Source organism: Pezoporus occidentalis, unplaced genomic scaffold (assembly GCF_034315485.1).
Source record: "Pezoporus occidentalis ecotype Australia unplaced genomic scaffold, CSIRO_AGI_Poc_V1 ctg32, whole genome shotgun sequence".
In the NCBI taxonomy this organism is placed as follows: Eukaryota; Metazoa; Chordata; class Aves; order Psittaciformes; family Psittacidae; genus Pezoporus; species Pezoporus occidentalis.
This window is the reverse complement of record NW_026915158.1, coordinates 4,151,684-4,164,667: the sequence shown is the minus strand read 5'-3', so window position 1 is coordinate 4,164,667 and position 12,984 is coordinate 4,151,684. Positions and strand designations below refer to the sequence as shown.

The window sequence follows — 12,984 nt, the reverse complement described above, 5'->3', positions numbered from 1 at the left end:
AAACAGTTTTTGGCTGTATTTTGATTGCTTAAGTAAGTATAACTCAGAGGAGTTAAAAGTTGAGAACTCACCAAGATTTGCTATTTAATTTTCCTTGTCTTTCCCTTGCCATTTCCATGAGGTGGGGAGCCATGCCAGTTCATTTTGAGGTACACAACCAGGACAGACTATTTTAACTTTTAGTTTAGACAGTATTTATTTTGCTACAAAATAAGGAATACAGGGCCTTAAATTTGCAAGGAACATGTTTCTGTAGACTTTTTTTTATATGTAGGAGGTACAAGTAAATGATGGACCTAATTGTCTGGACAGTTTGGAAACTACCTAAAAAATTCTTGCTTTCATTGACGGTAAAATTTCTCCATTTTTAAGATAATATTGGTTGAAGGAAGTATTTTATTACAACATCTTTAGTATTATTGAAAAGGACAATATAAAACTTTTGTTTGTGCTTCTGAAACATTCAGTTTACATTTCTGTGCAGAGTTTTAATTTACCTGAATATGCTTTTTTTTGGTATAATATCTCCCTCATCACAGTGGAGAATACTGCACTCTTTCTCCTTTAATATTAGGAATGGCTGGTAACATCTCAAGAGCTCAAGCTGGAAATGCCTGAACAACAAAGGGATTATAATTGAATTTGTTTGCCATAAGATCAAGTTCATGACCTCAGGAAAAAACAATCAACTTTTCTAGGTAGTGTTACCTTTACTGTTGCACTGTATTTTTTACAGAAGGTTAGGGTGGCCTTACTTTTGAATGTTGGTGCTCTTCTCTCCATACCTGTCAGCCTGATGCCTACTCAAATCACCAGGGAGAAGGTGGATGGTAGATATCAGGTACTGAATCATGCTTCGGTAATGACAACTCCTGTAATGCCTCCTTCTCTGTCTTGAGTGCAGATGGGAAAACCCACAATCAACTCATTTTTCTCTTGGATGGTCAGACACTATCTCTATGGGTAGACAAGGCAGTTTTCCCAACAGCCATAATCCAAATCTGTTTTCTTGAGAAGGTGGGGAAGAATTAGTAGTTCAGTTGAAAGTCATTACAAGAAGCATATAGAAAACAAGTGTCATGAAAGTACAGGTTCCTTTCTTTGTGAGGATATAAAAGTGATATAATGAAACAATCAGAACATGTGTGAGCTAAGTGGGGTAGAGAAGTACCACACGTTGGCCAAATACATCTGGAATCCAGACTTCACTGATATTATAGTGAATATTATATTGTTCCTTAAAATATATTTTATAAACGTATAATTTATATAGCTTTGGCTTGCAATGCTTGAAGCCCAAAACCAGTGCCAGGATTTGAAATAACCCAGAACCTATAGATTAAAATAATTTTATTATTTTACCTGAAAATAGAATAACTCTTTTAGATTAAAATTGCTTTGCTTAGCAGAAGTCTCAGTTTCAGTCAATACACATAGTTTGCTCACATGCATATGGCAACCAACAGAGACACACATCATAAAAAGAAATATCATAAGATCAGTTGTCTGGAAAATTAATCCTAAAGTGCAAATTTGATAATAAAAATATCAGTATCTGGACCCGTCTAAGAAACGATTGATTTGTTTATTAAATGCTCTAATTTTTCCTTCAAATAAGAATATTATTATAAACCTATCTTAGATCTATTCTCCAATAGTGGATTTATGTGCAATACATATGTAAAGAAATATAATTATCCAAAAGCAAAATTGTGCCATCTTCAGTGTAGCAATAAACATTTAAGCATATACATATTACTGCACCTGGGTCAAGTCAATCCCCAGTATCAATACAGCCTGGAGGATGAGTGGACTGAGAGCAGCTCTAAGGAGAAAGACCTGGGAGTACTAATGGATTAAAAGCTGGATATGGGCTGGCATTGTCCATTTACGGTCCAGAAAGATGATTGTATCCTGGACTGCATCACAAGAAGCATGACCAGCAGATTGAAGGAGGTGATGCTCCCTCTCTACTCCATTCTCATCAGACTCCAGCTGGAGTACTGTGTTTAGTTCTGGTGTCTTCAGCACAGGAAAGATGAAATTGTTGGAGTGAGTCCAGAGGAGGCCATAAACATGATCAGGGGGCTGGAGCACCATTCTGATGAAGAAAGGCTGAGAGAGTTTGTTCAGCCCGAAGAAGACTCTGGAGAGACCTTCTAGCAGTCTCCTAGTACCTAAAGCGGGTTTATTAGAAAGACAGAGGGAGGCTTTTAAATAGGGCTTATAGTAATAGTACAATGAGTGGTGGTCTTGAGCTAAAAGAAGGTAGATTTAGACTAGATATAAGGAAGAAATTTTTTATGATAGGGGTGGTGAAACACTGGAACAGTTTTCCTAGAGATGTGGTAGATTCTCCATCCCTAGGAACATTCAAGATCAGGCTGGACGGGGCTCTGAACAATCTGATCTAGTCTGAGATGTCCCTGCTCTTTGCAGGGGAATTTGGACTAGATGACCTTTAAAGGTCGCTTCCAACCTAAACTGTTCTATGATTCTCTAAAAACCTTAAACGGGTAATCTGGCTTGCTTCTGTGAATTTAAGCACTTGCTTTCACTGTACCTGTGAACGGAGCTCCTGCGCATAAGATTTCACCTTCTGCTATTGAAGAGACACAACCTGATGAAACACTGGGCAGTGCATCGCACATAGATTGCTCTTCTCTCCACTTACGCATATACAGAGGACTCTGGAATCAAAAGACCTTGTGATAAGTCATGGCTGGCTATATTTATACTTTCACCTCCAAGTCCCCACTTCTTCCAAGTACATATAGCACACAAGGACTTACAGCTAGGAGTATTATTAAATGCTTATGCTTCTCCCTGAACATCAGTGACTACGTAAATATCAGGCATACCTTACTGTAGCTTCTGAAGCCCCTACTTTTTCTTTGAAAGGCGAATAATGGCAAAGAGGACAAAGGGAATTAGCAAAGGGATTCTGCACTAAGACTTGTCAGGTTGTCCATTGCTGCCACCTACCGTACAACCTGCCTACTTTCAAAGAGAAATGTTCCTTTTCCAGATGCTTTAACTGCATTGATATCTTTAAAGAACTTGCCCTCCTCTCTTTCTTGAAGACCTGGCCTTTATTAGGGACAAGATTCAACTTCCCTAATTTTAGCTTCCTCAAGGTTGGGTGTCTAATCAAACAGAGCTGGCCAGGGCCTTGGGATAATGCAAGAAGACTGTCAGCAAATACATCATTCCAACCTAGCCCAGGTGTCAAGACAAGTTGACTCTCCTCTTTGTGGGTGCCTGTCTCTTTCTTGTTAGACTCTAGCTGATCAGACTCAGATTAGATGACCACATTAGCAAAACATGCTTTTCATGACCTAGTTATTCTGCTCTCCTTAGCCAGGTGAAAGGAGATACCTTAGCTAAAGAACAGCTTCACAGGTGTAGCCCTTGTGTTTGGGAGATTTTCCAGCACAGTTAAAGTCACAGTTCATCTCTAGTCATGTTTCAGATCAACATTATTAAGCCAGAAACCTCAGTTTTGACTAAAAATATCTTTGATCAAGAGCAAGGGCAGAGAATCTTGGGCCACATATTTAGGCTGAAGTCTGAGTTTACAATATTATTCTTCTCACTATCAAGTAGAAAGGCTGGCAGTTGCACCCATTTAGCTTACACATAATTATATAGCATTGTAAGTTTCACCAAAGTGAAATGTATCCAGCAAATAAAGAAAAGTCATGTGAGTGTGTGTGTATGCATGTGGAAAGAGCATAGTCAAGGTAATGCTGTTTGTATGGAAAAAGTTACCAGTATTCCTCAGGACCAAGTGTTCAGTGCATGTTGTACTGTTAGTGTATTGCCTGTATTACTCTACTACGTGCTTTCTGCTGGTATTGGTATAAACAATGCTAGCTGACTGGTACAACTTGATGTACTAATATCTAAAGAAATGAGGGGGCTCCTACAAAGTAACTCCAAAGATAAAGGTGTCATTGAGAACATAAAAATACTTTGGTGGCTGGTGCAGCACCAGGTTGCACTGAGAGCAATCAGAATAAGCATCAGAATTAGCATCAGAATAAACACATCAGCATGTTTTCACTAGTTTCAGGCAAAATCCCATCACAGCTTTCAGTGCTAATTGCGTATAAAGCCCATCACCATGCTTCTGATTCTCCTGAAACCTGCCAGGTGATTAAACCCCTAACTATTGCACAAATAATTAGAAAATATTATTTTGGCGTTTAGTTCAGGAAAACATTTAGAGTGACATAGAGCAGTGAAGTGCCAACACCTTTGAGTCAAAACTACTATAACTTTACTCAGCTTTCCTGTTATAATCCTCTAATTTTGCAAAATATTGTAAAGAATACAGTCATTTATCTGCAGTAAATCCAAAACATTTAAACATAAAAAATGTAGGTATAATACATAAGCAACACAAGGCATTAACAAAGAAGGAAAGAAGAGATGGAAGTGGAGGGAAAGAATGAAAAGAATTAATATTCAAGACCATAAAGCAATACTATTATGTTTTCATAACCTCAAAATATTAGTTTGCTACTTTGCATTCATATAGATGAAAAATAATTGTATTTTAAAGCTTGTTTGGGCTTCTAGCTGTCATTTGGGTTTTTTGACAGAGAAAATGAGAAATGTGATGATTATGTAAATATTGTAGACCACAATAGTTAATAGATACTCATTTCATACTTGGTTTTGTGCAAAAGGCTACTATGTGAGGAAAACTTTACACAATTTTTAAATTATAGAGCTGCTTGACATAGGATGTTGAAGATGTTCAAAAGGAAACTGGATAAACAAGCATGAAAAAATATCTATGAAAGACTTGCTAAATAAAAAGCCAACTTTTCTGACTCGTGGTCTTCCACTTATAAATTACAAGACATAGGGAGAATATATCTGCCTTTTCGGACTTTCTTGCATGGCGCCTGCTACTGCTGCTATCAGAGAGAAAATGGATCACTGATCTAGGTCATTTTGACTGATCAACTGCATGTGTATTTTAGAGCAGTTGGAGGAGCCACTGATGTATCATATTTGTTTCACAGTTGAGGGATTAATGAGTTCACTGCTGATGTTGAAACCAAGTACATGACCTCTGTCTTCAGGAGAACAGCAAGGCATGCTGCTCAGCTAACATCTAAACCTAGAAAACCTCAGAACTGGGTGGCTTCATAATGTCACCCAGTCCATCTTCATTGTGTTATTGTGGTAAAACTAGCTGCCTGGACTTCCAGCAAGAGTATGGCAAGAGGCTTTATCCACTTACATAGTTCCAGTAACATCCTGAATCAAAGGGTGTTTTTTTTTTTTTTTGGTAGAACAAAATGATTAAAAAAGAAAAGGAAACAAACCAACCAAAGCACACAGGATGGGAAAGCTTTATCCCTGATCCCTTTTGGACATTTAATAAAAAGAAACAGTGTTGCATATAGCATGGACTGTTACAGCATCTGGCAATGATAGGAAGAGATGGACATAAACAGAATTGTGCCCACCTTTAACAAGCTGATGAGAATTCATGGTAGCATATAATCCATAATATTGTGAATGTAGTCAGCTTCATTGCATTGTAAATCTGCCCTACTTAACTGATGAGCCTGTGAAGTATGAGGTATTTAGGATTATATAAAAAATGTAAATTATTTGCATCCTTACCTCTCTCAGTTTATTTCTTCATGAAAACCAACAAAGAATAAAATAACAGAATACCTGTCCCATATGTAGCCTATACTTTGGATACTTTTAGATTGAAGTCTGTGTGTGTTAAACAAAAAGGCTGTGGATGGTAGGAGGTTAGACCTGGTAATTAAGAGGCTTTAAGTTAACCTGTTTGGGGAATTTGCTTTCTTCATCTCCTGCCATATTCCTAGCACAGGGACTTGTACTAAAAGTGGAAAGTAGGGCACTGCTGGTCTTTGTGGAGCATAGAGGTGCCAGGACCACTCCACTCATGAGTGACAGGTCACTTCCCTCCCAGCATTACAGCTATGGGTTAGTTGTACCAGCTAAGAAGGTTTGGGGTAGAGGTAGCACACTTAAGACCATTAACTTACTGAAAACATGGTGATTATCAGGCCACGGTGATTATTGATTTAGTAATTCAGTATATCCTGTGATCTTTTTAAATGCTAATTTCTAGGTCACCTCAGCCCTGGAACTGCAGCATTGCTGATGGGATGGTACATTGAAACAGCTAGGAGCTCTTATTACTAAAAATAACCCCTTTGGGTTGTTTTTATGTACATTTTTTTCCATGCGAGTAAATTTTAAACACTAGGTGTCAGTCAGTCACCTCACAAAAGCAGACTCTCAAGCCAAGCACATTTGTCTTTGGCCGCAAAAACTTTTAAAGAGAGCGTGTGTAACACTGTACGCATTAAATAAGCAATGCAAAATCCAGGTGAGGCAACAATTCCACAGGACTGTTTAGCAGCCACAGAGGTCCCAGAGCCAGGGAATGTCAAGAAAACCTTTTTGTAGAAAGACCCATACACACTCTGTGGTGAGTATTCACACTGTCTCTGTCAAATCCTTGTTAGTCTGTTGTATATGCTACAGGTAACTGGCAAATTCCTCTGGCAAACCATTGATGCTACTCTGCTGCTCTAGCTTCTGGAGCATTTGTAAAAAATTTATGTTTCAAATAAAAAGACACCCATCAGCTGTGTTGAAAATCAGGGGTTAAAGTAAGACTCTTCTGCATTTCTTCCTTTCTAAGTTAGGACCTTTGGCAGTGGGTCATGCTACTGCATTTCAAGAAGTTATGGACCCCACTTTTTTTTTCTGACCTTTGCAGATTGCTCCCGATAGGGCATCAATGGCATACAGAAACTTATGCCAGCAGCCAAGCTGCCAAGCTGTTGTGACCACAACCACAACGCCTGCACTCATATTAAAGTTCACAATGCTCCTTTAGCCAGTTCTTCAGCAGAGGACAGTTGCTTGGTGGTGTACTGCAGCAAAAGTCACTGGACTTCATAAGTCAGGGCCCTCAGGCAGCTCTGCACTGAGGAGCTTAATTTTTGTACATCTGGCTTTTAGTGACTTCGTACTGCAAGACATGCAGATACCCAAGCTGTCTCCATAGAACAGTAATATACAAGAGGAGCTGTTTGCCTGTGCACTGCTGCGTGCCTACAGCCATGCTGCCTCAGGACACAAACTCACATAACCTCACTGAGCTCCCAGCATGGACATGTAGGATGGCATCCTGCTGCTTCTCTGCTGAGTGACTTGGGCACATAGATATCTATTTGGACTCCATCATGGACCTGTCTCAAACGTACACAGCTCCACTAGATATCAGGGCCCATACATCCTCTAGGTCATCTAACTAGTGTCTGAAATTTAGCTTTGTAGTTACAGAGTTCTTAATTATTCTTTTCAGCCACATTTTGATTCAGAAATGTCAGTAATCCTAAAAAAAACTCTGTTACCTGTTCTTGAAACACGTTCAGACTGTCTTTCTTTCCTGGAACCATGTATGTGTATCATTTCAAGCAGTCAGCTACTTTTTAGACAATGCCGCTGTGTAGCTCAAGTGGAAACTTATTCTAGACTAGTATGAAGAAATGTATTTTGCAATTCTGATCTCTACTCTTTCAGACACGTATTTAAAATTACTGCACCTCTACTGTGAGACTCTGAGGAGAAATGTCTTTTATGACATCCTGACCCCACAATATACAATTTTTGTCATCCAGCCTGTGAGATCCCAGGATGACAGACTTATTCTACTCTCAACTATCTGATCCTGGGATACTAAAGGTTTGGTTTGTGCACCTCCGTCCAATGTGTCAGTCCACAGGATGAAGGACCACCGAGGACATGGCGTCAGAGGAGGCAGGTAACAGCTTTCAGGCTGACAGAAGAGAGTTGGGTTTTTCACAGCTCTGTACTTCGTGAGGCAGAATACAGCCATGTGCAGGGCTACTCCCTGAGAGCACTTGAATTTTCACCCACTCTTCACTCATCCTGCCTGAGCATAGGTCACTGTAGAAGGCGAGGGGACTGGAGAACCAGTCCCTTTCATGTCTAGGCAAACACTACATTTGGGTCTTTATATTATTTAGTCTGTTTGATCTCACATCAGGGCTTTAGTACTTTTTTTTCCCTGATGATGGTAAGAAACAGCAATGAATTAGTTCCTCATCTATGTACCTGTATTCCTGCTGTGATCCCTTGTACATCCTTTCTTGTTCCCTTTCCTTCAAGAGAGTTTTGTACCTGCACATCATCAAGATGACCATGACAACCTCTCTAATCAATAAAAACTGGACATATTTGTATGGCAAGCCTTCTACCAAGACAAAGGCTGCCTCGTGTGGAGCAATATGCAAACACCTATACCCTGATTCATCCCACCTAAGTGAGGTGCCTGTGTTTAAAAAACAGAACCCCTCTGTATCTCATAGAGAAAGACAGACATTTCCAAAGGATAGTTCATTCCACCTATGGCTGTCTGTTTCCTTCTACTTTTCTCCCTGGAGCTCCCTCTTACTATCCCTCTTACTGAAGGGACTCTATTTCAAGGCATAAAGTTAGTTAAAAAGAAATACCGGGTGAAAAATAGCTATATCAAAGATGTATCAGCATGTGTCCTCAGACCTGTCATCATAAGAGGCCCTGTGCTGACCATATACATACATACCTGACAATTTGAAGGTCCTGCCATTTTCATAATTCTTCTTTTGAGCAGATGCAAGGCTCAAAACCATCACTGAAAATGTACTCCTGATTGATTGAAATAGCCATTTGTGACATCTAAAGTCAGTTCAGAACTGGAGCTGAGAACATGAAGTATGTGATACTAAGCTGATTTGATCTGTGAGATACAGTCATAAGCAAAAAAAATATATCCTTCCATATTACCATGTGGGTCTTTTGTTCCAAACTGGCTATATAAAGCTGAATTTGGTGTTTCAATGCTGAAGTAAAACAAACGAGCCCTGTAACAGAAGTACTCTACATCCTTTGCCTATTGGGATTCTTTCATTGCCATGAAGATTGAATGAGTTTTCCTGACACAGACTATGCCCTCTCCCTTGATGACTACTTCTTTAAAGCTTGTGAACACTGAATATTTGTGGATCTTCTACCTTCAGTTGAACTCTGGCTGAAGATGGCTAGCAGGATTAAGCGGAAAAAAAGAAGAGGTGACAGAGACATAGGTCCATATCTGCACCCATCATGATCAGTCCAACCTCATTTACCTAATAAATCAGGCTCAAAGTTCTTGAAGACACACTTCAGAGAAGTGAAATTATCAAAATAAATTGTAATATAACATGCATAAGATCTGACCTTTAATAAGATTAGATAAAATTCTTGAATTCAATTAAATTAGTCTCACACATACTTAGAAACTTTCAGCTAATGAGCTGATTGGTATGGTTCACACCTAACAATAACAACGTTGAAGACTAAATTCTGATTTTGTAGTCAATACAGAATAAAAGAATTACAGACTTAAAATGCTGGGGGTTTTGCCTCTATAAAAGACGTTCTTTTCTTAATTGAAGCTGAGTGAAACAGCTCTCCAAAAAAAAAAGCAATTGTTTTACAATGCATGTAGAAGAATGACATTATTTGTCAAAGAACCCAAGTCAGAGAAACACTGAGTTGTTTGGAAATAATATGGGTATATTAAAGATCTGATTTTAAAAGCATACATCTCATTATTGTGGTTGCACACATCCTAAAGGTGTGTTCAGCTTGCTCTGCCATTAAAATGAAATGTTTGCACTTGTGGTGAATTCAAATCGAACTATCACGTAAACTTTATGAGGGCACATCAATCTCACCCCCAAATAAATTAACAGCAAAGTACTCGCTGAGTGTACAGCACTTTTTTTATTCTACTGAAACACTGAGAAGCGCATGCAAGTTTTGCACAAACTCTGCCTGTTCAGCAGAGAAGGGTAGAGGGTGATTTCAGAGCTCAGTGTCATCCATAGAAGAAGGGAGGGGCCAGTGCCACCTGAGTCTCATGTCAGAATGAAGATATATTTTCCTTGGCGTAAAAAGAAAGTATAATTGAACAAGCAGGAAATATTTCGCAAAGCTCCTGATGCAAATGTTATTTCAATATTACAAAAATCACATAAGCAACAAGATTAAAATATATTAGTTTTGGTTGACTGGCTGGGCTTGATAGTCTGGGGGTTTGTTCTGTTTCTGTTTTGTTTCTTTTTTTTTTCCAAAGCCAGATGATACTTGATATAAAGCAGCAATTTGATCTCTCGAATCATAACACAAACATCCTGTCAAGACAAACTGATTGTCTATCTCTTTTTTCTTCCTCTGTAGCATGCAGGTGTGCTCTGTATCTATTTATTCATTGGTTTCAAGAATATTCAGAATTAATAAGAAGGTAAGAAAGAGCAAGCTAATAAATATTATAATGACATTGTGAAAATTCAGGCTGTATCAGAGGCTCAAAAACTGCATGCAGGTCTGGTTGTCCAACTTTAAAAGAATACAATAAATCTGGAAAGTAAAAGACAACGGGGTGAAAGGTGTGAAATAGTTGCATGAAATAACATACATTGTTAAGATGCGAAAATCTTTGCCAAGGAGAGCTGTGGATGCTGATGGTCAACATGGGTTCACAGGATGATTAAAAAAATCTAATACAGTAACCCCTGATTCATCAAGAGCTATCAAGCACACTTGTGTGGCTCAGACGTGGGGAGGCTTCACACTACACTTGACCCCTCCTTACATGCTTTGCTTGCAGTATGCCAGCTGGAGGAGTGCTTGGGTTGGCAGTGCCAGGTTCCTTCCTCACCTGCTCTGGGACTTCCTTCTTGCAGACTGGACATGAAAGGGCTAAGGGGCTGCTGCCTTGTGTACCTGGGAAGGAGCGGGCTTTTGGAAGACCAAGCTGTGGTCTCCCTGGGATAGAGCATAGAGGAGATTTAAAGCTTAGCTCCTACAAGGGGAAGAAAATATATAGGTTTTGAATTGTAGATAATCTCATCACTTTTGATAGGAGTATGAGCAGGTGTGGCCTATATCTTCTTCCTGGAATTTGTTCCCTAAAAGGCTACAGAAAGTTGGTGAAGAAGGTTAAAATATAACCTGGCTCAGTAAGAGTGTTCTTCAGAACAGCCACCCATGATTTTGGGCAGAGGCACATGACCTTCTGTGGGGTCTTTTTAATGGCCATACTGGCAGGGTTATTAACACTGTGCTGTGGATACAGACATAGCACTGGCTGTGGCAGCTCGTATCTCTGTATGAGGACACATGCCATGCAGAAGTGTATCACCTACAACTTGTGTGCTTGTTTTGATTCCCTCCTCCATCTTTTTCATACCCCTCCAAGATAAACACTTGTCCAAAGATGCTGCCTGAGCGTGGATGTGGAGCAGAAAGAATCCATTTTGTTCAAACCAAAACTTAAAACTTGCTTAGTGTGTTCTGCTATCTGCTTTGTTGTTTGATAAAGGAGATAATGAAACTGGAGATCATAGAAAAAAAGAAAAAAAAGCCTACCTTGATCTGTTTGTTTTTTCCCTGTAAGTACTGTGAATCAGGTGTCACTAAACCTTGCTTCTCTTGCTTAATGTGACATGACTTCAGCAGAAATTATTAGTTGCTTTTGTTATTATCCCTAGTAATCTAAATTTCTTCATCCTTAACTGAAGTTAGCATTTCAACACAGAACTTGGACAGAGTGTGAGCCTGACTAACATTTAATCTGCTTCTCACGGTGAAAGGGATGGCAGGGACAGGCTGCAGCCTGGGCTGGCTCTGCTGGGGCAGCTGCCAGCCCACACACAGCCCTCCTTACAGCATAAGGTGAGCTTTGTCCTTCATTGAAAGAGTGAGGAAAATCATGTCCTTCATAGTTGATAAATGATAGATGCAGAATGAAAACTTCCATTACTTAGACTTTCACTGAAGGCAGCAATTTACACCAGTGGAAAGAAAGATAAACCCAAGGCATTCTGTAACAGCACTGTTTTCCACTCATGCAGAAGAGAGGTGAATCAATGCTGGCATTACAAAGCACTGAAAATGCAGGCTGACCCTTCTTTAGCTATGAGTGAAGTCATGCCAGTTTGGTCCTCTTGTCACATAAGTGAACCAAGAAAGCTTCTACTCTGAAACTCAGTTAAAACAACATAAATGGGTTTATATGGGAGAGAGGCAGTGCAAAGGAGTGGAGGTAGGAGGTTTGCATTTATTGCTTCTAAATCACTTAAAGATAGAATTTATTCCCATTAGAATTGCTTTTCATCAGCAATGCAGACTGATAAGAGATGTGACATACCAACTTCTTGTGAGTATATGATCCCAGGAAGCCTTTTTTACTTAGACTCTCCAAGACTAGATTTTATGACTACTCCACATCACTGAAGCAGCTTCTATTGTAAGCATGTAACTGAGACAGGGCAAAGGGCTGGCTCAACCATTATTTAACTGCAATGATCCATGGATTGCTGAAATTCTCTGTAGCTGAATGGATTTCAGAAAGAAAAGCATGGAATATAACTGTCTAGCTATGAAATGTCAATGTAGCATAAAACCGACTTTGCTTACATTCATATGCACAGGGGTTTTATCATGCCCAAACAAATGAAAGGCGAAAAGTTTTAGGAAAAACAGATAAAACTTTTCAGCATGATTTTCCATAGCAATACCACGTTTTAAACTGCAATAAATATAAAAGGTCATCTTGAAAAGACCATCTTTAACAAAAGCTGAATCTTCTTTTCCAGCCCCAAAACAATATGATCTTTACATAAACCCTCCCAGCCTCTACTTGTCCTTTTCAGTTTGCCTTCTAAAAATACTAAGAAAGTAAAGGAACATAAATACGTGTTCTTCCCCTTTAGATCTAATTTGATAAACACTGCCACCCTCCATTCCCCATATGCCTGTTGGTCGTGGCCATCACAAAGTTAATATTGTTTCAAGAAACGAGCTCAACTTAACTCAAAACATGTGTTTGCCTGTACAACAACATTTTAGAAAACTTTGCTT

The 12,984-nt window shown here is 39.2% G+C and overlaps 1 protein-coding gene across 1 annotated transcript in view; it reads right to left on the bottom strand.

Annotated features, from left to right (window-relative positions):
• The window catches only part of LOC134168695 (uncharacterized), a 278,672-nt gene that overhangs the window by 44,237 nt on the left and 221,451 nt on the right, over positions 1-12,984 (bottom strand). The window lies entirely within an intron of this gene.